A 27,796-nucleotide genomic window follows, 5' to 3' on the forward strand; every position below is an offset into this window, starting at 1 on the left:
AAAGAAATTCACAGAAATTAGAGATAGAATCATTATCTATTTTCCTTTCCTATCTGCCAGAAGGGGTCAACTTGCTGGAGTTATCTATGGAGGAGGCTTCTCAGTCATGTCAAGCATAGAATAAGAGAAAAATTCAATCTAATAGTCAAAGCAAAAGATCAAGATCTATAACATCACTTTGATCCTTACCTGGGGAAAAGTCCAGGCTGATTGCTTCTGTCACACTCCCTTTCTTTTTCTGTACAATCAGCAAGGAAAACAATCAATGTCTTCTCAAATGCTCTTTCTTAGGATAACTTATTAGCTGGACCCTTTTTTGGAAATTAGTTTCAAAGTTACAGGAAAAGGATTAATAAATGCAAAATCTAGGCTATTATTTAATCTTACATGGAGGAAGAGAAACTGAAGAGGAAATACATTTAAGATTTGAAATATAAGACTGAGAGATACCTACCAAAAAAAAAAAAAAAGTGTTTGAAGAAAAATTTCTATGAGTGCTCCCAAAACATTAGTTCATTATCAATAGAATTTTCCCCTTTCTCCTAGCTTTAACAGGAATGCTAAGCTTTTATTTTGAATGATCCTGATTGCAAACCAGCTGTTTGATTTAATCATTTCCTCTGGAAAGATGCCACTTACTTAACAAGGGTCAAAGTGTGATAGAGGAAAGCAGAAGGCAGATCTAGTCAGAAAATAGATGCCAGTCACACACTGCAATTGAGATTTATATGCACAGATTTAAAATTGAACAAAATTGCCGTCTCTCAAAACTACATTTGTGGAAACAATTTCCTTTCAGTAAAAGCCCAAGGTCTGATATTCGCCTTTTGAGGATAATGTCCAAGAACTATAGATTCATTGGTCACATCTAAAGAGTATTCCCAGAGGGAGAAATTATCAAACAACCTTAACATTTTATCTTCATGCTTAAATGCACCATTTCCTTGTGGGAAATTTCATCCTCATTATAATGAACTAATTATTAAGGGAATGAGTTTGGAATTTAATGTGAAAAAATTAGAAAATTTAATGTGAAAAAATCTTTTTGAAAAAAGATTTTTCAAAAAACCACAATGTTGGTGAGATGGGAGAGAAACAAGTGTTCTCAGAAACAATTAGAAGTTTCATTCAATACATATCAACAGTATTTTAAAAAGAAAAACCTATCTTTGACCTAGGAAACTCACTCCTAGAAATTTAACCTAAGGAAAAAAAAATTAGAAAAGCATCCAAACACATACATATTTCCACCCAGTGGAATACTATACAGTAGTGAAGATAAACCAATTATAGATACATACCTGAACATGGATGAATCCTGGATATACTATTCTGAGAAAGAAGCAAATCCGAGAAGAACACACACAGGGTAATTCATTTCTCTGTAAAAATCTAAAGCAGACAAAACCAAACAATATATTAGTTAAGAAAACTAGACAGCAAATTATATATGAAAGCAAAATATCATTAAAAACAACACTGAAGATAATTAAAATCTAAGAGAAGAAAAGATATTCAAGGAAGACATATCTACACAACTAAGACTTAGGATACAAAAAAAGAAACACCTAGTTTCTTGAACTTCTGACTCCTGTTCCATAAATGACATTATATCCCTGTCATGACATGTGTACTAAAAAATGTGGTTTCTGAAAACCAACCTCATCATATCAAGGTTTCAGGTAAAAGAGACCACCCTCACTTTTAAAATATTTATTATTATTTTAAAATATTTCACAAGAAAAACATCTATTGATGTTACAAATGTTAATTCTTCCTCAACAGGTTTACCCTGCTACCTTGTGTTAAATGGTTATTCTAATAGCTCTTGTTAGAGGCAAAGGGATCAGAAGATACATATAAAACATAATGGGACATGCAATGGTAGGGGCTATTTAATAGCATTTTAAATAACATTTTATTTTATTTTATTTTATTTTATTTTTAAAGATTTTTTTTCTTTATTTATATGACAGAGATCACAAGTAGGCAGAGAGGCAGGCAGAGAGAGAGGAGGAAGCAGGCTCCCCGCTGAGAAGGGAGCCCGACGCAGGGCTCGATCCCAGGACCCTGGGATCACGACCCGAGCCGAAGGCAGAGGCCTAACCCACTGAGCCACCCAGGTGCCCCTTAAATAACATTTTAAATGACACTGGTAGAGTAAAGAGTTCATATGCCTTAACTGTTCTATACTGTAAATATAAAAGATCTAGACAGATTCAAACTTAAAATATGTCTACTGTTGATATCATCTGTCTTTTGAAAGGCAGTAACAGATGGAATCAAGGCAGGAAAATTTGAAACATTAAGATCAGGGCTAAGTGCTATATGTTAAACAAAATAAAGACATAAAATATAAATGAAATGAGAATTGTCAGGATAGTAAAATTAGTTTAAAATAGTCTCAGAGGGGCACCTGGGTGGCTCAGTGGGTTAAAGCCTCTGCCTTCAGCTCAGGTCATGATCCCACGGTCATGGGATCGAGCCCCACATCGGGCTCTCTGCTCAGTGGGAGCCTGCTTTCTCCACTCTCTCTCTCTGCCTGCCTCTCTGCCTACTTCTGATTTCTGTCTGTCAAATAAATAAATAAAATCTTTTAAAAAAATAGTCTCAGAAAAAAATCAAAAGAATATGAAATAGTAAATTACAATAGAAATGAAATATAGGGAGATAAAATTTGATTTTAAGATATAAGTGGGGAATTAAAATACAAGTTAAGTGAAGTTACAATGACTAAGCCTTAAGTATGAGTCCATAAAAATTCTAAATTATAATTGTAGAATGTAAAGTGGCAGTAGAATTCCTACTAAGAACAAAGAAGAAGGTGGAAAAGGTAACAAAAACTTATACAATGGTGAAAATGTCCATGCAATTTTGGAATGGTGTAAGATGAAAAGCTGAAATAGAACAAGAATAGATAAAGGAAAGTAAATAATGACAAAAAGAAAAGGGACTTGAGAAGAGTCACAACTTCAGTGTAGCATGAAATTGAAACATGGCAAAAGGATAATATGAAATTCTGAAAAGGCAAATGACAAAAGTACAAAACCCCCAAAACGGTTAAAAAACAAGGCAAAGATGAAACAATTTTGGGTGATTCTGAAGAATTAAGTTAACAATTCACTGTTATATAAGTTGAAACATATAAATGAGAACAAATGATTGAACTCTACAAAGAAAATGAGTAATAAAAAGCTTCAGGAAAACTTTTTTTTTAAGTTGAATAAGGTGAAAATATATCTCATTGAAAAACCAAAAAGAAACACATGGAAACAAATGCTTGCTTTAATGGTAAGTCAAAGAGCAATAGAGAAATTGAAGAAATTCTTTTGAAAAGATAAAAGGCCAACAGAAATCTCAAAGGAACAGGAAAAAAAAAGGTTACTAAGAGAAGGAACTGCTGAAAAGAGCACCTTTCTCAATTATTTATCTGCTTTCTAAAATGAACTATTATGAGATACAGGTACAAAGAATACTACTAAATTGGAAAAAATATAAAACATAATTAAAAAGTTTAAGGATTTTAAAAATATGAGCAAAAAGTAAATTTAAAGAGCATCAGATGCTCTAAAGAGAATAAAATTCTACAAATGTGTATAAGTGAAATATTATTAAGTTATTAAGCATCATAATTATAGACAAGTAGAAATTTGGATCCAACTTCAAATCTTCAAATTCCTCTATTGTTGTAACTGTACTTTTAGGTGATCTAGAGATAATAAAACATAGACAATTTATATAGTAAACCCTAGTGGACAACATAGAAAAGCACACTGTGAATCTACAGAAATGAACAAATAGTTTATTTTTATTTGATGAAATATTCATGAAAAAAGTATTAAGTGAGTAAGAGTAGAAAATAAACCCAAAAGATAATTCCATGGGGAGAAAAAAATAGGAAAAGAGCAGAATATGAAACATACCCTTCACACTATGTTAATTTTTTTAATTCAAAATTGCTAACATATTGTTAAATTTAAGTCACAGTTCTTTGGACCTAGACTAGAAAATACCAAAGTCAGTATGGAAAGTTAAAATTTCTGAGATTGTGGAAAGTAACAATTGAAAAAGTGCCTAAGGAAAGATGACACAAAATCAGAAGTAAAAGCAAAGCAGAAAATGAAAAGAAATATCATATATTAATTTGATAAGAAGCAAGGGAAAGGATGATTTATAACTATACCTTAGATGTTATAGGGCTATATCTCTACATGCAACATTTTGAATGACTTTTCACAACTTTATATAAGCTATCTGGAGTTTGTCAATGGGATGAAGTCACCATTTTAACCAAGCAGTTGGTAGAAATTGCCAAAAAGTCATCTTTGAATTCCATAAGCCCTGAAGACAGAGCTTCACTGAGTAAAGGCAGGAGTTGCCTTTCAGAAGTTGCCTGACAAGCCAAATCAAACTATGTCTTCATTATCATTTAATCACAGTTATGTTCAGTTTCTACTGGGTCATTCTGGCACTATAAATTGACAATAAAGTCGGAGTAGACCCCAAGTGGTTTGACAATCAGTCCATGACTTGCTCTTCTTCTTCTTCTTCCTTTTTTTTTTTTTTTAAGATTTTATTTATTTGTGTGTGTGTGTGTGACAAAGGGATAGAGAGAGAGAATGAGCACAAGCAGGGGGAGTGGCAGGCAGAGGAAGAAGCAGGCTCCCTGCTGAGCAAGGAGCCCAATGCAGGACTCCATTTCAGGACCCTGGGATCATGACCTGAGCCAAAGGCAGACACTTAACTGTATAAGTCACCCATGCATTCCCATTAATTACTCTTTTCTAATACATATAAAGTTAGACAACAAAAGGGACATCATCCCTTGAAGCCCAGGATCTAGACAGTGGTACGTATAAGGAAATGAGATTTTAGAGACACATGACTCTAATAACTTATTTTTAAAGCATTCTCATCTACATTTATTTTGATCTTTTTAACAATTTTATGAGATATATAGAGAAGATCTTATTATCCCAATTATCTGTAAAAAGGAAAGAGGTTCAGGAAGGTAAGAAAGCTATTCAATTAGTAATGTGCATGGCAATAAAAATTAAAACCTAGGCTTTCTCTAGAACTTCTAAACGAACTAACCCAAAATAATTTACTCATTTCTCTCTCTCAAAGCAGCATATTATGGGGGAGAGAAAGCAAGATGGCAGAGGAGTAGGAGACTGAAATAGCATTAGGCCCCAGGAGTTCAGCTAGATAGTTATCAAACCATCCCAAACACCTACAAACTCAACAGGAAATAGAGGAGAAGAGCAACAATTCTAGGAACAGAAAATCAACCACTTTCTAAAAGGTAGAATGTGCAGAAAAGTGAATGTGAACCAATGGGAAGATAGACCACAAGGGGAGGGGCCAGCTCCTGGTGGTGGTGAAGCAGCAGAGCACAAAATCAGAGCTTTTAGAAGTCTGCTCCACTGAGGGATGTTGCTCCAGAGGCTAAACTGGGAGTAAAGCCCTTGTGGGGACAGTGTGGTCTCAGGACTTGCAGGGTCACAGAAAGACTGGGGATGTCTGAGTATAGCAGAGCTTCCAGGTATCAAAGTGGAGAATCCAGCTACAGAGATGGAGCTGGAGATGAGGAGGGAGCTCTCAGCTGCAGGTTATCTTAAACCGTGATCCAAGGCACAGTTGGGACCCTGCTCTTTGAGCAGGCACCCCACAAGTGCCAGATCCAGAGAGACCACCTGCTTCCTTCCCTGGGACTAGTGGCTTGGGAGCATGCTGCAGGAATCTGCTGGGTTTGGAAACCCCAAATGGGGCCATGAACCAGATATAGAAATGCTCGGTCACAGGACTGGTGAGCTCAGAGTGCAGCCGGAGGCCAGGGAGACAGAGGGATTGACTGCTTTTATCTAAGGGCACACTGAGAAGTGGGGCCTCAAGCTCTTGGATCCTATGGGCCAGAGACTGGAAGGCTGACATATTCATTCCCATCCTTCAAAGTTGTACATAAAGCGTTCAGGGAACAAAAACTCTATAGAGAGCAAACCCATAAAGATTACTTAGCCTGGCCCCTGGCAAGGGCGGTGCAACTCTGCCTTGGACAAAGACATTTATGAACACTTAAAAAGGCCTCTCTCCGAGAAGATCAGCAAGAACATCCAGCCAAGACCAAGTTTACCGATCAACAAGAACTACAGAACTTCATAGCTAGGGAAAGGAACACACAGAATTCATGGCTTTTTTCTCATGATCCTTTAGTCTTACAAAGTTAAATTTTTTAAATTTTTTTATTCAATCTTTTTAACTTTTCCTCTTTTAACATTTTTAAACTATTTTATCTTATCGATACCTTTAAAAAAAACTTTTTAAATCTTCATTGTTATAGTTGTATTTTATACCTTCATTGTACTTAACCTTAGTTTTTATGTACATATAGGTTTTTTTTCATTAAAATTTTGGGATAAAATTTCTTCTAATAGATCAAAATATGCCCTAAATCTAGCTCCAGCCTGATTACATTCTCTCCTCTTTTTTTTCCTTCTTTTTTTTTTCTTTTTCCAATCAATGTATCTTATCAAATCCTTTTTTAGAATTTTTTAATTTTCATCTGACATTCATATTCCATCCCCTCATCAGGTTTACCCTTACCCTTATTTCTGTATATACATAAGTTTTTCTTTCTTTAAAATTTTGGGAGGTAGTTTCTTCTAAGAGACAGAGACCAGAATACACCCAAAATCAAGTGGGTGGCTCTCTTCTATTCACCAGTCTAATATTTTATATATATGTATTCCCCCCTTTCTTCTCTCCCCAGTTTCAGGTCTCTTCTGATTTGGTTAGCATATATTTTTCTGGGATCTTAGCCAACCTTTTAGTATTTTACTCTCTCATTCCTATATTCTTAGTGGAATAAAATGACAAAGCAGAAAAACTCACCACAACAAAAAGAATAAGAGGCAGTACCGACGACTATGGACCTATCCGATATGAATATTGGTTCAGAATGATGATTATCAAGGTGTTTGCTGGACTCGAAAAAGGCATGGAAGATATCACAAAATCCCTTTCTGGAAAAATAAAAATCCCTTTCTGGAAAAATAAAAGAACTAAAATCTAACCAAGTTGGAATCAAAAAAGCTATTAATGAGGTGTAATAAAAAATGGAGGCTCACATTGCCAGGATAAATGCGGCAGAAGAGAGAATTAGTGATATAGAAGACCAAATGATGGAGAATAAAGCTGAGCAAAAGAGAGACAAACAACTACTGGACCATGAGGGGAGAATTCAAGACATAAGTGATACCATAAGACGAAACAATATTAGAATAATTGGGATCCCAGAAGAAGAAGAAAGAAAGAGGGCCAGAAGGCATATTGGAGCAAATTATAATTGAGAATTTCCCTAATATGGCAAAAGGAACAAACATCAAAATCCAGGAGGACACAGAACCCCCCTCAAAATCAATAAAAATAGGTCCATACCTCATCATCTAATAGTAAAACTTACAAGTCTTAGTGACAAAGAGAAAATCCTGAAACCAGCTTGGGACAAGAGGTCTGTAATATACAATGGTAGAAATATTAGATTGGCAGCAGACTTATCCACAGAGACTTGGAAGGCTAGAAAGGACTGGCATCATATATTCTGAGCACTAAACAAGAAGAATATGCAGCCAAGAGACTATATCCAGCTAGACTGTCATTGAAAATAGAAGGAGAGAGAAAAAGCTTCCAGGACAAACAAAACTTAAAAGAATTTGCAAATACCAAATCAGCCCTACAGGAAATATTGAAAGGGGTCCTCTAAGCAGAGAGAGAGCCTAAAAGTAACAGACCAGAAAGGAACAGAAACAATATACAGTAAGAGTCATCTTACCGGCAACACAGTGGCACTAAATTCATATCTTTCAATAGTTACCCTGAATGTAAATGGGCTAAATGCCCCAATCAAAAGACACAGGGTATCAGAATGGATTAAAACAAGAACAACAACAAAACAACAACAAACAACACCCACTGATATGCTGTCTACAAGAAACTCATTGTGGACCCAAAGACACCTCCAGATTTAAAGTGAGGGGGTAGAAAGCAATTTACCATACTAATAGACAATAAAAGAAAACTGGGGAGGCAATCATTCTGTCAGACAAATTAGATTTTAAGCCAACGACCATAATAAGAGATGTGGAAGGACGCTATATCATCATTAAAGTGTCTGTCCAACAAGAAGATCTAACAATTTTAAATATCTATGCCCCTCACATGGGAGCAGTGAATTATATAAAACAATTAATAACACAATCAAAGAAACACATAGACAATAATGCAATAATAGTAGTGGACTTCAACATCCCCTCACGGTAATGGACAGATTGTCTAAGAAAAAGATTAACAAGGAAATAAAGGCTTTAAATGACACACTGGATTAGAAGAACATCACATAAATATTCAGAACATTCCAACCCAAAGCAACAGAATACACATTCTTCTCTAGTGCGCATGGAACATTCTCCAGAACAGATCACATCCTGGGTCACAAATAAGGTCCCAACTGATACACAACTACTGGGATCATTTCCTGAATATTTTCAGACCACAATGCTCTGAAATTAGAACTCAATTACAAGAGGAAAGTTGAAAAGAACTCAAATACATGGAGACTAAAAAGCATCCTACTAAAGAATGAATGCATTAACCAGGAAATTAAAGAATTGAAAAAAATTCATGGAAACAAATGAAAATAAAAACACAACTGTTCAAAATCTGTGAGAAAGAGCAAAGGCGGTCTTGAGAGGAAAGCACATAGCAATACAAACTTTATTCAGCAATCAAGAAAGGTCTCAAGTACACAACCTAACCCTACACATAAAGGAGCTGGAGAAAAAACAACAAAAAAGGCCTACACCCGGCAGGAGAAGAGAAATAATAAAGTTCAGAGCAGAAATCATTGCAATAGAAACCAAAAGAACAGTAGAACAAATTAATGAAACTAGAAGCTGGTTCTTTGAAAGAATTAAGAAGACTGATAAACCCCTGGCCAGATGTATCAAAAAGAAAAGAGAAAGGACCCAAATTAATAAAATCATGAATGAAAGAAAAGAGTTCACAACCAACACCAAAGAAATATAAACAACTATAAGAACATATTATGAGCGGGGCGCCTGGGTGGCTCAGTGGGTTAAGCCGCTGCCTTCGACTCAGGTCATGATCTCAGGGTCCTGGGATCGAGCCCCACATCGGGCTCTCTGCTCAGCAGGGAGCCTGCTTCTCTCTCTCTCTGCCTGCCTCTCTGTCTACTTGTGATCTCTCTGTCAAATAAATAAATAAATCTTTAAAAAAAAAAAAAAGAACATATTATGAGCAACTACACACCAGCAAATCTGGCAATCTGGAAAAAAATGGATGCATTCTCAGAGACATATAAACTAGCAAAACTGAACCAGGAAGAAATAGAAAACCTGAACAGACCCATAACCAGTAAGGAGATTGAAGCAGTCATCAAAAAATCTCAGGACAAACAAGAGCCCAGGGCAAGACAGCTTCCCAGGGGAATTCTACCAAACATTTAAAGAAGAATTAATACCTATTCTCTCGAAACTGTTACAAAAAAATAGAAATGGAAGGAAAACTTCCAAACTCATTTTAGGAGGCCAGCATTACCTTGATCCCAAAACCAGACAAAGACCCCATCAAAAAGGAGAATTACAGACCAAAATTCTTGATGAATACAAATGCAAAAATTCTCACCAAAATACTAGCCAATAGGATCCAACAGTACATTAAAAGGGTGATTCACTATAACCAAGTGGGATTTATTCCTGGGCTGCAAGGTTGGTTCAACATCTGCAAATCAATCAATGTGATAAATACATTAATAAAAGAAAGAACAAGAACCATATGATACTCTCAATAGATGCTGAAAAATTATTTGACAAAGTACAGCATCCTTTCTTGAACAAAACTCTTCACAGTGTAGGGATAGAGCATACATATCTCAATACCATAAAAGCCATCTATGAAAAACCCACAGCAAATATTATTCTCAATTGGGAAAAACAGAGCTTATCCCATAAGGTCAGGAACATGGAAGGGCTGTCCACTATCACCACTGCTATTCAAAGGGTCCTAGCCTTGGCAATCAGACAACAAAAAGAAATTAAAGATATCTGAATCAGCAAAGAAGAAGTCAAACTCTCACTCTCTGTATCTGATATGATACTTTATGTGGGAAACCCAAAAGATTCCACTCCAAAACTGTTAGCACTCACATAAGAATTCAGTAAAGTGTCAGGATATAAAATCAATGCACAGAAATCAGTTGCATTTCTACACACCAATAGCAAGAGAGAAGAAAGAGAAATTAAGCAGTTGATCCCATTTACAATTGAACCCAAAACCTTAAGATACCTAGAAATAAACCTAACCAAAGAGGCAAAGAATTGGTACTCAGAAAACTATAAAGTACTCCTGAAAGAAACTGAGAAAGACACAAACAAATGGAAAAACGTTTCATGTCCATGGAATGGAACAAAAAATATTGTAAAAATGTCTATGCTACCTAAGCAATCTACACATTTAATGCAATCCTGATCAAAATATCATCAATTTTTTCAAAGAAATGGAAAAAATCATCCTAAAATTTACATGGAACCAGAAAAGACCCCAAATACCCAGAGGAATGTTGAAAAGAAAACCAAAGTTGGTGGCATCACAATTGCAGACTTCAAGCTCTATTACAAAGCTGTCATCATCAAGACAGTATGATACTGGCACAAAACAGACACATAGATCAATGGAACAGAAGACAGAGCCCAAAAATGGCCCTTCAACTCTATGGTCAACTAATCTTCAACAAAGCAGGGAAGAATGTCCAATGTGGGTGGGGTGGAGGCAGTCTCTTCACCAAATGGTGTTGGGAAAATTGGACAGCCACATGCAGAAGAATGAAATTGGACCATTTCCTTATACCACACACAAAAATAGACTACAAATGGATGAAAGACCTCAATGTGAGACAGGAATCCATCAAAATCCTTGAGAACACAGGCGGCAACCTCTTCAACCTTGGCCATAGAAACTTCTTCCTAGATACATCACCAAAGGCAAGGGAAGCAATGGCAAAAATGAACAACTGGGACTTCATCAAGATCAAATGCTTTTGCACAGCAAAGGAAACAGTTAACAAAACCAAAAGACAACTGACAGAATGGGAGAAGATATTTGCAAATGACATATCAGATAAAAGGCTAGTATCCAAAATCTATAAAGAACTTATCAAAGTCAACACCCAAAGAACAAATAATCCAATCAAGAAATGGGCAGAGGACATGAACAGACATTTCTGCAAAGAAGACATCCAGATGGCCAACAGACATGTGAAAACTTGTTCCACATTACTCGGCATCAGGGAAATACAAATCAAAACCACAGTTGAGATACCACCTCATATCAGTCAAACGGCTAAAATTATCAAGTCAGGAAATGACAGATATTGGTAAGGATATGGAGAAAGGGGAAGCTTCCTATACTGTTGGTGGGAATGCAGGCTGGTGCAGCCACTCTGGAAAACAGCATGGAGGTTCCTCAAAAAGTTGAAAATAGAGCTACCCTATGACCCAGCAATTGCACTACTGGGTATTTACCCAAAAGATACAAATGCAGTGATCTGATGGGGCACATGCGCCCGAATGTTTATAGCAGCAATGTCCACAATAGCCAAACTATGGAAAGAACCTAGATGTCCATCAAGATATGAATAGATAAAGAAGATGTAATATATATATTATATATATAATACTATGCATCTATGAAAAGAAATGAAATCTTGCCACTTGCGATGACGTGGATGGAAACAGAGGGCACTATAAGTCAATCAGAAAAAGACAATTATCATATGATCTCTCTGATATGAGGAATTTGAGAGGTGGGGCGAGGGGTTGTGGGGGGTAGGGATGGGCAAAATGAAACAAGTTGGGATGGGAAGGGAGACAAAACCACAAGAGACTCTTAATCTCACAAAACAAACTAAGGGTTCCTGGGGAGTGGGGGAAGGGATAGGGTGGTTGGGTGATGGGACACTGGGAGGGTATGTGATATGGTGAGTGCTCTGAAATGTGTAAGCCTGATGATTCACAGACCTGTACCCCTGGGGCAAATAATACATTATATGTTAAGAAAAATATGTTTTTTAAAAAGCAGCATATTATGGTCTTTAACAAAAGAGTTAATATCTTAGTCTAAAGAATTTGCATTTGCAATATTTTAAAAGAATGCAGAATTGCCCTAAGTAGATACCTGTTTTAAGTCTGCATTACTAAGGACTGTCCTTCTATAACTATAATTTAACCATTATTCTTTTCTTGGTCAAGAAACTAAAATCTCAGGTTGTCATAATTATTGATCCCTGGATGTTCTGGTCTCTGAACTCAGCTCCAGGTCTTCCTCCTTACATTGCCATTTGAGTCCTCACTCACATGCTTTACATTTGGTGCACATCACCATGCTCTTGAAAGCAATTTTCTTATAGCACAAAGGATTTCTTAAAATGTTACAGTATAATATAACAACTTTACACACTGTTTAAGAAATAGAGAAAAGGGCAACTTGCTCTCATTTGCTTCTCAAATGCCAAACCCATATACAGTAATATAGTTTTATGGAGTAGAGGGTTTCTTTTTCCCTCTTCTTAGCATTAGACATTACATTACTTTTCAGTGGCATAAATTGAAAACAAAATCACATTACCTGACAAATTTTCAGCAATTTGCCAATACTAAATGTTACTGAGTCCATTAGTACTTGTATATTGAGTTTGTTTTATATGAGTTTTTTTTCCTCCCCTATAGCCACTGGTAGAAGAGAAATGCAAAGTGAAAGAAAAATCAGTTTCATCGGCAAATAATGGAGCTTTTAATATAAAAAGAAAACCTAGTTCTACATTGTTAATTTTGTAAAAACCTCACAGTGCATGTTTAGGAAATTCCCCAAATTACTTCTCTGGACATTTGGAGGATTTCTAGAAAGCTGAATGAACACAGAAAACTTTTTTTTTTTTTCCCTCGAGACTTTCCTTACAAGAATCCTTTTTTTTTTTTTTTTCTTATTTGAACACAGGCTTCATCTTCATATGTTGGACTAAAGAATTATCAAGAACACTTGTAGGTCAAGAACTTATATATTCCAGGAAAAGAGCGGCATCATTAATAGAAACAGTTTAAAATTATATTTGGATTAGGGCAGGGTAGGGAAGGTGATAATTTAAGATTCAGAGAATGAAGCCTGCAGAATATAGAGGAAATAGAAAATGTGGACCACATATTTCCACTGGGTTTTGTCCATAACTGATAATTGGCTAAGTAAGATAGCAGATACTCAGTGTCTGCTATATGAGTGAACGGATGAAGAAGAGATAGATATGTCAAGACATTCAAAATGGTGAATTCTAATGGAAAATGAGAGAAAGAAATAAACTATGGTTTTTATTTTTTCTTCGTTATGATGTGAGCCAGAACTTTTAGGGATGGTCCACTGCAGTCTTAAAGTAATCCTCAGACACCATACCAAGAAGTAAGCAAATAGGAGAGTTCTAACAGTGATGTTCTAGTAAGCATTTTCACTACATGTAAATCAAATTATTTAACCTGTATTATTTACCAAGAGCAAGAACCTGGAGAGACAAAATCCTGGAGAGAAAAAGCTAGGTATTTTAATGGAGAAACCATGAAAAAATGTCCTCCAAATAAACAACAAGTTTATTATATATTCCCAGTGTGTTCCACAGAGAAAAATAAAATGTTAAAAAATATAAGGAGAAAACAGTTCCAGTAGAATATATGCATTAATAAGATCCATAGGTATCTTCTAAGATCACATGTTCTTTGGATTGGTAGAGGGTTAAGTCTGTTTGTTTTGTTTTGTTTTGTTTTTGCACATGCTTTTAATACTGTAACAGTTACAAAAGCACATTCTTTAAATACCACTGATTATATAAATTTAAAACAAATTTCAAAAACGGGACATGAAATTTTGGGGTGAGATTTTTAATTTTTTAGGAGAAAATGGTATATATATCTTTATGTGATTAGTAAATGAACAAACTAGGTACCAACATGGGTCTATCTAATGCTTAGGGATGGGTACTAAGATGCTGTGATATTTTAATAATCTCATAGAATACATGACTGCTTCTTATAGCTGTATATGAGAAACCTTAAACAGACACAATAAAAAACTATCCCAGGAATAGAATATATAAGTTAATGAGCCTATTGCTATAAAGATATAGAGCATAATTTTAAGAACTGTTTTAAACAATGTCATTTGTACATTTTCTTTTCAAAAATGTCAAATGAAATAAACCAATTATAGGATTATTTTTTTCTCTGTGTTCAAGAAGTTACTTTCTTCAGGGAGTTTTGTGTTTTTTTTGTTTTTGTTTTTGTTTTAATTTCCATTTGCCAAACTAATTGATGAATCCAAAAGGTGATAGTTCAGAAATCACAGCAGATCCTCATGAGGTTCTGCCAGATTTGAGGTGTTCAGGGGGAGAAAGCTGGCTCACATTTCAGGAGGTTGTTTTCCTTCTAACAAGGTTATCATGGACATGGCTAAGTAATTCAGGCAAGGGGAGAGGCATAAATGTTAAGGCCATCTTATAAGATCATAAGGTTACAAAACACCCTTGAGGGTGAAAGTCTTCAAGGAAAAGATGTCCCACCATCAATCATCTTGGGAAAAGTTTAAAAGCTAAACCAAAGCCAATGACAAGGCGTTAAACAGAAAATGAGTAGTAGAGGGAAAGTCAGCCAGATCTATCGAATCAGAATCTCTGGGGAGTCCATGCTTTAAATAAGTTCCCTGGGCCATTTTTATGCACACTAAAGTGTGAGAAGCACTGCCTTAGACCTCAGACAGAAACTTGTGGTGGTTTTAAAGCAAGATCTCTGAGGCCAGGCTGCCTGTTTTTGAATCCCAGCTCTTATGAATTATGTGACCTTGGCCAAGTTACTTAACCTCTCTGTGCCTCAGTTTGGTCATTTGGAGGCAGGAAGGTGGGGAGACCTGTAACAGGACCTATTTCAATGTGGTCCTGAGGGCTGTCCTAAAGGTTATTCTAGGAAGTAAATAAAATATCTGTGAAGTGCTCAAAATAGAACTTGGCACATAATAAACACATATAATAACTAAATAACTACTCAAAGAATTAGGTCTCTAATTTCCAAAATACCTGTTCTCATACCTAAGTACCCTATAGAATTCACTGAAATAGACAGTTAATTCTACCCAGTCTTTATTATGACTGGGGAGAGAACCTAAACATTTAATTTTACTTAAATAAATAATATTTTCTTGGATTTCCTCTATATATTTTCAATTTTTTTGTTGTGATCTTTTAGAAACCCTGAGATAGTAAAAATATATTTAGATATATAAATATGTAGATAAATAAATTTTTATTCAGAATGCAAATTCCATGCTTAGAAAAAATGTATATATACATTTCAGAACTGAATTTTTGGAATTTTTGAGTCAAGTTTTTGAACACATTTAACATGCACACACTTACATTACCTGAAGGAAAAAAGAGTTAATGTGTACCCCTGACACCTTCATATTACCTTTTTGTCATCTCCAGGGGTATTTATAGTCATGAAATGCCATTATCTGTGGTGAGACTAAAGTGTTAACAAATACCCCATCTATACAAGAGTCTTGATTCACAGAGTTGCATTTGAGACTTGTATCCCTGGAGACACCACTTTGAGTCAAGACACTGCTTCTAAGTTCTAAAAATATTAATACATCACCCATTATTTTTTTAAAAAAACTCTAATTAAGGAGTATTTGATTAAAAAAAAAGAAAGTGCTGACTACCTGGCCTAGAATTAAGATGTTAAAGGCATAGGATATAACAGAGATGTTTCATTTGAAAGTGAGCAGGATATCAGAGAGCTTGTAGTGAGCAGGAAAGCGTGAATATTCCCCAGGAAAGCTGCAATGTAATATTTCAGTTTATGCACATTGTGATGCTTGTGGCTATAGACAAACCTGACTACTGACACTTGTCTGGAAAGAATCCCTTCTTTCTATCTATCTTTCTCCCCAAACCCCTCATTCTCCCCTTCTGGATTAGTTCTACTTATACACAGGCAGAGGAAAATCTCACTTTCTCTCTTCTTTTATACCTTAGGACAAGGCATTCATCAGCACCTGTGGAATAGCTATTGTTACGGGGACCCATAGCTTTAATACAATTATGGATTTCAACCCACTCTTTACAGTTTCTCAGGGAAGTTAAATACGATTCAAGAATATTAAGTGGCTCTAAAAAAAAAAAAAAAGATGAATTGTGGAAAAAGAATCAGTTTCAAAAAATAAAATGCACTTCTAAAAATATTTCAGAAAGCAGAAACTTCATTGATTTTTAAGCAGCTTTCTTCAGAAATGCTAGGGAAAAAGTCAATTGGTTTTCTCTGTTTTATTTTACTTTGCAAAATAATGCTGATTTGAAAAAAAGTCATCACAATTGCCTAAAGTTCTGTGAAATAATGATGTGGTGTGGCTTCTAGCTAATGGTCCCAGTATATTTGTAAATCAGAAGATTTATTCTAGAAGTTGTTACATAAATATCAGCAGGGTAGATTTCTTTCATTTATTTTGCATAATTACATTCAAAATGGATAGTTCTAGCATTTTAAAACCAATGCAACCGCCTGCAGGAGAATGTCTTTTTATATTCATGGAAACATCAGCATATTGCAAAGACATGTCTTGTTGGTCAAAATTATTTCGGATATCTACTTACCATCACAAATGAGAATTAAAGGAAGAAAAATTCTGCATGGATAGAAAATCAAAATGGCACTGGAGAAACAGAGAGTATCCTCTAAAGGAAGTTCCTGTTTCTGCATGTGTTCATTACACATTCTCAAAGGAAACAGAAGGATTCATCCTTTGGAAGATATTTACCAGGACATTATAAGATAAAAAAAAGTACAAGAATTTACAACCAAAAAACAAAAAACAAACAAAAAAACCACCTTTCTATTTTTCAGCTAACTCCACCCACTAGCTCTCACTCTCATAGACGCAGAGACTCTCATAGTTTGACCCTAGCAATCCATCTTATAATTAATTTATAAGAACATAAATACTGTCAACCTACATGGACAAGATCAATTTTAAGTCAATCAACAGTGCCCCTTAAGTGACGTCTACCTTGAATTTCTCTTAAAAGGTGAAACCAAGCTTTCAGTCCATTCCTTAAGATTTATAAATATGATTCTACATCTAAAGGGAAATTCATATGATTGTGATCCAACATTCCAGTTAGTTTCTGTCAATTTTCCTCTCGATATTTTTCAGAGGATCATAGACCAATGAATCTAAATTGAGATCATTTGTGAAAAGAAAGCACAACATGTCTCTATAAGTTTAATTAGTTTTGTCTTAAAAAAAAAAAAATGTTAACTTCCACTTTCCCTACAAAATTTGGGGGCATGGGTAACCACTTAGTTGATGTCAGTATTTGCCCACTGATTTGCTGGTGACAGAGACTATCATATATTTCTCAAGCTGTTCTTATCTTCTCCAGATTCTAAAAAAATTTTTCAGAATTTTTTTCTTCATCAAATTTCTTATCAATTTGTCTACAACTTTTGATAAGCTTATTTTCATTTCTTAGGCTGAAATGTATTTACCTGCCAAGTAAATTGTGCTTAGACCCTATGACTGCAGGCTCTTTGAAGAGAGTATGTAGTACTGGACATTGGGAAACAGTTGAAGGCTTTTTTAGCGTTTAATTCCAAACATATTTCTCAGAAAGTAGGAAAATAGGAATTTAGGAAAGTAGGAGTTTTTAATAAAAATTCATCACTAAATGAATGTTAATGAGAAAATAAATGGTGTTTTCAATTATTCTAAGAAAAATACCTAAAACAAGGAATAGTCTCCCAGTTCAACAGACTCTCTTCCTTGATTTCTTCCTAGCAAAGTTCACAGCTGTCTGAAATGTTTCTATGGATATATACATTCAATAGTTTAACATCATAAAACACTGAAGATGCAGAAATCAAGAGAGCCTTGAAAAAAGATCTGGGGGGAAATTCCTTAATTACTACTGAATATAAATGGGTGGTCTCCATTGGATGGAATAAGCTCACCCAAGACTGCTTCTAAAGTTTCTATTTAATCAGATTTACTGGTGTTGACTGATGAAGGAAAGACGTTACGGTTCAAAGCCAATGGCCAAGAGGGAATTCTTGAGATGTCCTTGGTGCAAAAAGATAGTTTTACTAAAGTACAGAGAGAGGACCCATGGACAGAAAGAGCTGCACTAGGGTCATGAGAAGCGACCCATTATAAACTTTCAAGTTGGTTAAGAGTTAGAGATAGGGTAAGTCCCCAAGGAATTTGGAAGCAAGGTTTCCAGGACCTTGAGGGGGCTAGCTATTGTTGGGAAAAGGTCATTTATTACTGTCTGATAAAAACTGTAGTATTAAGACCCTTCACATGTATATCGGTGGGCCATCCATATGCTTGGGGGGTGACTGAGAACATGTATCTTGGGGGTTTATCAATTAAAAAAAAATTTGTAAAGGAATTTTTATTTTAAAATAGATCTACAGGATCCTGGGGTGGGGGGAACAGTTTGGACTGTCTTTTTCCCTTAGCAAAGTATTAATATCAAGGCAGTTGTGTTCCTAGAGAAATGTCACTCTGCCTGTTTCAAGGACTTGTCAAAGGGCTATAGGTAGTATGGAAATATAATAATTTTTCTTCTGCCTTTGTTTGCCACATCATTGATGAATTTCCTAGCATTCCAGGATGATATTTGCATCTTAGCTGGTATGAAGTATGTTAGAATTTTTTTCTGAATTTTATTCAAAATGAGAGATTATTTTACAGCACAAACTGATACAGGAAATGTTAGTGTGTTTGATAATTTATGGATTGGCTATTTTTTTTCCTGATTGAGTTAGAGATGAACATTCTGCCATCTAGAACTCTGAAAAAATAGCAATATAAATATCTAAATGGCAGCTGAATACATACATGCAGATAATTTTTGCTTCAAGAGTCTACTGTTTTCACAAGTTTCCACTGTGATAGAACATGCATAGAGAACTGGGCTTCAGAAAATTTCTTGTATTAATAAATGGGATATCAAATTATCTTTTCAGTAATGTAGGTTACTTGATTTACAAGAGGGTAATAGTAATGCCCCTTTTTAAGCTTTTAGTTAAATACAAAGAATCTGACAACTGCTCTGATTGTGTGTTAAAACACATTTTCATAATACTTCCTGACAGTGATCCAGCTTCAATGAAATTTTTAACTACTGAAGTTTACACAGAATACTGACAGATAGCAACTGGTCTACGCAGTGAGGAAAAACAGGAACCTGAATATTTTAGACAAGTTTCTATTAAGGTAGTCCCAGTGTTACAAACAAGGGATGCTTCAACATATAGGTTCCCTGAATTTTCTATGCTAATTCTGTAGCTCCCTTCCATTTCCAAACAAAGATCCTCTTGATGATTTCACAACTAGTTCCCTCATAAGTAGCAGTTGGAAATGCTTTTAAAAACAAAACAAAACAAAACAAAAAAAGAGCTCACAATGCATGTAGATCAGGCAGAAGAGCTCAAGCTTAATATGTCCTCATTAAGAGGCTATGATCTATTTACCCACATCTGCCATTACTAGGAAAACGCAATGTTTAAAACGCAGACTGTTGGTTTATTTCATTTTGTGCCCATAGGAAGCATTATTGCAGCATGTCCAATAAATTGCAACAACCTTATTTTCCTCAGATTATTATCTATATATTACTGTTGGTAATACTCTGAAAAGAAAAAGAGCAAATGGGTCTATTCTCATTTCTATTTGCTATTCCCATGATTAGCAATCAGAGTAACAGATGCAAATAAAGACATGGTCCCTGAGGGTGTTGTCCATACAACAGTTAAGATAAGTTAGTAATATCAATAAGAAGACTCCTTGGGTAACAGTCCCAGAAGGATCTATAGCAATGTTATGGATTCTTCTTGGCATATTTTGTCCACATTATGGTCAGTAATGTCTACTCTCCCACACTTAAATTGAAAAGAAATATGGTCTGTATTTCTCTTGCACATCCTAAAAGGAATGTGCAAGAAGAATCTCTTTTTATTACATAACGACTACTTGTTTTATTCCTATAAGCTTCCTTTCTTGCAAGTACACAATATAATTTTATCTAATTCTATTTCTTTTGACAAAAATATGTAAAGGGTTATATACAGAAATCTACCTACTTACAGGCCAGAATTCTCAAAGTGGAGAGAACTGTTTATGATATTAACACTTAACACAAGACTGTAAGTAATGGAGTATTTACTATACCTCATTGGTATACACACCTATTTTCTCATTTGGTCTCTTAAGACACTAACATGGAGGAGTCATACTTCTATTTTGTAATAAGCTAATTACATATAATTATAGCTTCCTAATGAATAGTTATTATTTAGACTGCCAATTTACTTGAGTAGTTATGAATTAGTAATTGTCACCTTATCCTTATGTATTTATTAATAATAATAGTAAACCAACTAAAAATATATAGTGGTTTATGTTGTACAATTAGATATCTCAAGTAAATGTTTTCATACCAGGCCTGACAGATCAAAGAGGAACCATTATTTTTTTTTAAACATATATTATATATGTTTATATATGGTTTATATTATAATATAAACCAAGAACAATTTTCTTAGGGACACAATCTTTCAGTTATAAGCAGAATAAAACTGTATATATTCTGCAACTTCTGAAAGTCTAATTCATGGAAATATTCATATAGCTTTGTAAAGATGTATGAACAAGAGTGTTTATCAAAACATTAACTGTAAAAGAGAAAACTTAGGGACACATAAGTGTCATCATTAAGACTGTTGGGAAATAAATTATGAGTCATCTAGACTATACAATATTACAGGAAATATGGAGTGAATAAGTGAAGATACTTATACTTTAAAATTTATGCACTGGTATGTAGGTGTGTATATATATATATATATTTGTATATATGTATATGTGTGTAGGTATGTGTGTATATATATATATATATTTGCATTAACAATAAGCCAACAAATATATATACACTCACATATATATTCAGATAAACACACATATATAACAATAAGCCAACTATACACACACACACACATATTCAGATATAAATGTAAAAACATTAAGACTATGATCAATTTTACCCCAAGTCCTATGAGTTTGAGCTAGCATACTCAATTTAAGACATTAATAGAAATAAAGTTTTCTATTACATTTTTAAAATAACGTTTCTGGATGATTTAACCTTTTCCTCAATTTCCTATTATTTCTTAAAGAATAAATTCTATGATCCACCAGACTTTCACCTTTTAAAAATCAAGAAATGATGCTCCTATTTTCTCAGTATTCTGCCAGTACCTACTAGAGCAATTGTGAAACCAAAATAAACCCTCTTTTCATGTATCTTGAATGAATCACATGAGAAGTTAGAAGACAATTCTCCCCATTACGGCAATCAGCTGGGTATAGCACAAAACAACACTAAAGCCTTGGCTAAGATTCCCAAAAATGTGTGCTATTCTTGGTAAGAAGCAAGCTCACACAAGTCACTGCATACTGTGCCATTAAGAGCTTCTCTAGAGTCTATCCAAATAACAAGGTCTCCCTCTGCAAGGGCATTTCTCCTGAGAACCTGAATAGGGCAATACTCTCTGCCCCTACCCCCAGGAATATGAAACATGGAAATGCACCCTATTATGCCCTGAGAGTAAATATGTTTTGGTATTTAAAAATTACCCTTAAAGAATGTTTTGTTTCTAGCCAAGATTGAAAAATAGAGACTAGAATTAATCTCATTTAGAAACAACAACAAAAAGAAAATAAATGAAACAATGATTTTCAAGACGCTAGATACCAGGTAATGAAGGGTAAAGCTTCCTGAAAGCAAGGTAAGACTGACAATTGCCCCAGTTTACTGTGGTGAAAAACTGAACAAACTAGCACAGAGAAAAGGAAACCAGGCAAAGCCTAGAAGACTCTGTGAGTTAAGGAGATTGTTCTGTGAGTACAGGGAGACTAAGGAAGACAGAGTTTGCAAGTTATAGTATTTCAGAGAAGAGAGCTACACAGAAAAGTAATCATGAATCTGTAGCAGGTACCCCTCAAGTACTTGGCAGGGATGGCTGGTGTGCAAAAAAATCAGCTGTAGCCAAGAAAAGCACTGACTAGAAAGGAAAAGGATTAGAGGAAACAGTACCCAGTGCTCAAATAGAAACGGAAGAGTGTCTGTTCCCAATACACAAACTGTGAAAAAGCTCAAAATTCACAAGGAATTATGTAGAATACTCAGAAGAATTTACCTCTGTAGTGAAGTATAATCAGCCTTAGGCTAACAAATCTATAGCCTTGTTAATCTGCTTAACAAATCTTAAAAACAAGACCTAAACGGATCAAACTGTTCCTGGGTAACTGAGCTACATCTGAGAACAAATCTCAAGAATATTTATAGGAATACAAAAATATCCAGCACTCAACATGATAAAACATGTTGGAAAGGCAATAAAAAAGTAACAAATATGAAAAGAAGTATAAAATATGACTAATAGTGAAAAGAAAAATCAGTCAACTGAAACTGGTCTAAAACTGACACAGATGTTAGAATTAGCAGAGGAGGACATTAAAACAGGTATTATGCAGTATATATCATAAAAGTAAGGAAGTGAATGATATTAAAGTCGAACCTACATCAAAATTATAGATGTGAAAATAAATTTCTGAAATCAACAATACACTGATACTTAATAGCAACTGGTTATTGGAGAAGAAATAACTACTAAACTTGAAAGAGCAGTAAGTCACAAAAAACTATACAGATTTTTTAAAAATTTAAGTAAACCAAGAATCTATGAACTGTAAGATAACCTTAAGTGAACTGATATACATGGAACTGGATCCCTGAAAGAACAAAGGGAAGAAAAAAATTTGTAGAAATTACTATATTTGATGTAAACTATGAGCCCATAGATATAAGAAGCTCAAGAAATTTAAATACAAGAAATATAAAGAAAATTATATAAAAGTCATAATAACATTTCCAATATCCAGTAACAAAGAGAAACCCTTAAAACCACCAGAGACAAAAGACATTACTTCAAAAGAACAAAGATAAAGAGACAGAATATTTTTTCTTAAAAACAACATAAGCAAGAAGACAGTGGGGAAAAAAAAAAAAAAAAAAAACACCTTTAAAGTAGTAAAAAACAAATGTCAACCTGGAAGCTTATACCCAGCAAATATACTCCACAAAGATGAATGAAGACTTATGCAACTACTATTGAAATAATTCATCATTAAAGGAAATCCTCGGGAAGAATTAAAACAAAACTAAAAGGAAATACAGATCTATACAGAGGAATACAGAGCATTGCAAATGTCTAATACAATAAACTATCATTCCTTAAAAATTGGGAAACTAGTTTGGAGAGTTCCTGTGACTACTACTAAACTGCAGAGCTGCTATTAGAGCTCACGCAGCTTTTCCAAGGCATACAAGTAGGTCCACGGACTCTCCTGTGTGTGTTTCAGGGTGCGTTCCTTCAATTAACCAATGTAGAGCAATTATTTTCTGTGTTTTTATCTTTTGAAATAATAATTTCTCCAGGCCACACCAACTGTGTAAGATAATTCTCTGAGCTATGCTCAATTAATAACTATTTGAATCACTTATTTAATACAGTTCTAGTGTCTTTTCAAGATGTGTGTTTCTCCTACAAATGTAAAGTTCCATTTTGTAACACCACCCTGTATGGCACAACACAAAATATATATATGCTAGTTATTGAATAGATTTGGATTTCTCTATTAGTCGGAGAACTATTTGAAAGCAGCACCATGTCTCTGCATCATTTTATTCCTAATGCAATTCTTGGAACATAGCTAATACTCCATAAATACTCACTGACCAAATCAGTGAATTAAATAAAATTAATGCAATTGAATTGCTAAAAAAATAGTTTCTATTCTTCTTAGTAGATTCAATAGTTAATATAATTAATTCTCAATAGTCTCCTTCAGTCTTCCAGTTTATTTTCCCCCCCTCCCTTCCTTTTCTTTCCTTTCTTTCTGAATTAAAATAAACAAATAAACAGATTTTTAAACTCTTTTATCTAAGCCTGATCTAGAGAATGCTGGACAGTAAAATTTTCTTTGGCTTTGATAGCTGGAAGAGTAGGAAGAGGAATAGGCCAGTCAGATGACCTGAGTATTTTGGTTCATATAAAATTTAACTCTGATGGTATATTAACAAATTACTCATTAAGTTCACAAACAAATAATAATAACTCTTAAGTCCTAAATTATCTTAAAGTAAAGTAGAAGTACAGTTAATTTTTCAGAATCTACAGCAGAGCTATTTACATTTGTAAAAATTTATTCCAGGACCCTTGTAGACAGAATGTTAACTCAAAGGAAATAGTGGAAATTCAAAAGGTAAATGATTAAGGGATATAAATTCAAGTTACTTTTCATTTTGGTTTCAGTATTAGTCTAAAACACTCCCTCAGCAGAGCCTTTGGACAATTGTGAAAAAGAAAACAGGCAATCATCATGTAAGTTTTTCCAAAATATAGTGTGTAGACTATCCACATTAGAATAACTGGAGATCCTTCTTAAAAATGTAGAGTCCAGCATTTTTCTTCCTTCCTTTCTCCCTCCCAAATGAACCAGTCTCTGTTTGGGGACAGGATCTATGTTTTAAATCTCTTTTGAGGACCTCCTATATGTTGCAAAACTTTGGAACCCATGAGAAACTACCTAATATTCATATGTCAGTGTGGATTCCTTTTCCCATAAGCAAAGGAAAACCCAAAATCTATTGGTTCATATAATTGATAATTCAAGGGGTGTGAGTACTGCTGGATTAAGTGATGAAAGAGCTCAAATAGATCATGGTTTCTTTCTCTCAGTTCTCCTTACAATGAACTTGTTATCTTTTCAGTCAGGCTCTTGTCCGGTGGTGACAAGTTAATAGCAACTTCCCCAAAATGAAATTATTGTTACTAAGTAAAGTAGTTAAAAAGGAAAAAAAAATTGGATTTTAGTCAATTTTGATGTTGTACCTGGCCAGGCTTGAGCCACCAGTCTAGTCTTTCAGGGAAAGATAAATTTAACTTCACTGAAGCACATCATAGAGAGGATGGTTGTAATATTAAATATTTTCCATATCTCTCTCATATACATGTATATATATGTGCACACACACATACACAAAACAAAGACAGAAACATATAAAGAATGACAAAAAGAGAAACTGCAGATTCCTAGGATAACAAATGTACAGGTTCCATGCTAAATTTCTCCCAGATAAAGGACTGAATGTACATTCCATGCCATATCCTCTTTAGGAGGTCAAAAATGATTTCAGCATTATCTCAGGAATTAGTTTGGGTCTGTGAAGCACTGCCAGTGCCCCAATTTTAACTTAGAGCCTTTTCTTTTAGAAGAATATAAATTCCTCAGAGTATAAACTATTTGGGAGATTTCACTGAACATTGTAGTTAAAAACAAAAACAAACAAAAAAAAACTAGGAAAAAAAATTGATAACCTGAGAAGAACAACAGAAAAATGGAAAACAGAGATCTAATATACTGGGTAAGAAATGATGCATCATTATAATAATTTCTTCTTGACAATCTAATTACAATTCTCAAGTGTTTCCCTAATATCAACACAATCCTTTTTTTGAAACTAAAAATTATTTTGCAAATGAACCAAAGAAATAATAGACCATTTTGAGAAAAGAAAACCATGGAATTAGTTTACTTAATGTCAATTGTTCCAGTCACCAGAATATTTTGGTTTCTCTAAATGGCCTCCAAGAGACTTCTGATCAAAATTTCCTTTGTGTTCAAATATTTTGTAGACACTATTCTTTTGAAATGTATGTCTATGTTTTCTCATTTGAAAACTATATATTTTGTCAATTATATTTAAGTATGCAAATTACCAACTCTTCCAGGGAGCAATTTCAAGTCTGTCTATGGAAAACAGGTAAAATATTAAAATAATGGGGTTGATTTATTAAATAGTTCATATATGTTCTCCAATTGTACAATTCTGATTTGTATAAATGAGTTATAATCTATCACTGAAATGGGTTTATTCTCCACAGAGAGGTTTCTTATGATCTCCTGAAATTTGGAAAGGCTATTAACATAATCCAAGCCTCTTTCATTCGAGATACATTTTAGCCTACATCCTGAGATTTTTAGCTATGTGTAAGGCCTAAAATCCTGGCCTGAGAGGGTTTAGCTAGGTTGATGTCACAGATAAGCAACCAAGCAGTGTAGTAACTGTCATGACAGAGGTACATATAGGGTACTTCTACTGTGTTCCGATAGGGCTGGCAAACTGCTCTCCAAGAGCATTAACATGAAAAAAGAAGGAAATCAGAAATTAAATTATTTGACAAGGAAAAAAGATACTTAACTCAAAGAAAACAGCATGTGTAAGGTCTAAAGGGAAGGGTAACCATGGTTCATTGAGGAAACTATGGGTCCCTCTATATATCTGAAGCCCACAGTTCCTAATATCACCTCTGAGAGCTGTACAGTGGCTAGATTACAAAAGGTCTTGATTACCATGTTGGATTTTCCTGAGACGGAGATAAAGGGGGGGGGGGGTTGGAAAGTGACACACAACAAAGACCATAACAACACTGCTAAGCATTCACTATGTACCATGTATTGTTCTACATGTTATTTCATCCTCACAGCTTTACCATGAGAAAAACTGAGACACAAAGGTTAAATAATTTTGTCTCATGATACTCAGCCTGTAAACATTAAGCTTGATATTAAACCAATTATATGACTCTAGGAGACTGAAATCATACTGTCCCAATATATTAGGGACTGATCTGTAAAGGATATATTGAGAAGACAGCAAAACCAGAGGCAAATATATTTTAAGAATAGAGGCTGGAGATCATAAGGAATTAAATAGAGGGAGTAGCTTGCAGTTACCTCAGAGCAGGATGGATGAATTCTACAAATATAGAAGCAAAGAAATTTGGCAAGAAAATCTGGGAAAGAAAGGATTCCAGAGGTCTACCAGGGTAATAGTTTCAGCAATGAGGAGGGAGTTTCAATGGGGAATAGGCATGCCATTTACTAAAGGTAAAATTCAAAAAGAGCTATCATGTTGAGACGGGCAAGTTTATAACTTCAAGTGGAAAAAATGAATTTTTTAAATATTTTATTTGAGATAGAGAGAGAGTAAAAGAGAGCAAAAATGGCAAAGGGAGAGGGAGAAGCAGGTTCCCCACTAAGCAGGGAGCCTGATGCAGGGCTTGATCCCAGGATCATGACCTGAGCCAAAGGCAGACACTTAAACAACTGAGCTACCCAGGCACCCCTGACATCATGAATTTAATTCATCTGTGGATATCCAGGAAGTTAGGCTAGCAACATGTTTTTAATGACTGCCTCAACTTCAACTTCTAAGTGATGTCTTATAACTCCAAAGAATGAATGAGAATCTTTCTTTCATCTGTTCTCTTTTCAATACAAGTTGTAACCAAAATCAATCTATTATGACCCATACCTAAATTCCCATGCCTGCACTTTTCTCAACTTGGCTTATCACAAAAAGATAGATCTTCTCAGTTCTATTCTTGAAGGAAGCATGAATCATACTCAGTGGGGGGAAAAAAAAAACAGCACTGGGAGTCTTAAAATGTTCAGTTCCTCATCTCTTCCACATCTGTAATTCAGTGACCTGTTCTCGCTT

At 34.7% G+C, this 27,796-nt stretch overlaps 1 protein-coding gene across 1 annotated transcript in view; it reads right to left on the reverse strand.

The window, feature by feature from the left end:
• The window catches only part of TENM2 (teneurin transmembrane protein 2), a 1,882,184-nt gene that overhangs the window by 1,492,481 nt on the left and 361,907 nt on the right, over positions 1-27,796 (reverse strand). Inside the window, exon 3 of the mRNA XM_082724104.1 lies at positions 1,302-1,392. The gene's annotated coding sequence lies outside the window, so the exon portion shown is untranslated. The remainder of the gene's footprint in view (positions 1-1,301; positions 1,393-27,796) is intronic.

Source organism: Mustela nivalis (assembly GCF_964662115.1).
Source record: "Mustela nivalis genome assembly, chromosome: 3".
Taxonomy (NCBI): Eukaryota; Metazoa; Chordata; class Mammalia; order Carnivora; family Mustelidae; genus Mustela; species Mustela nivalis.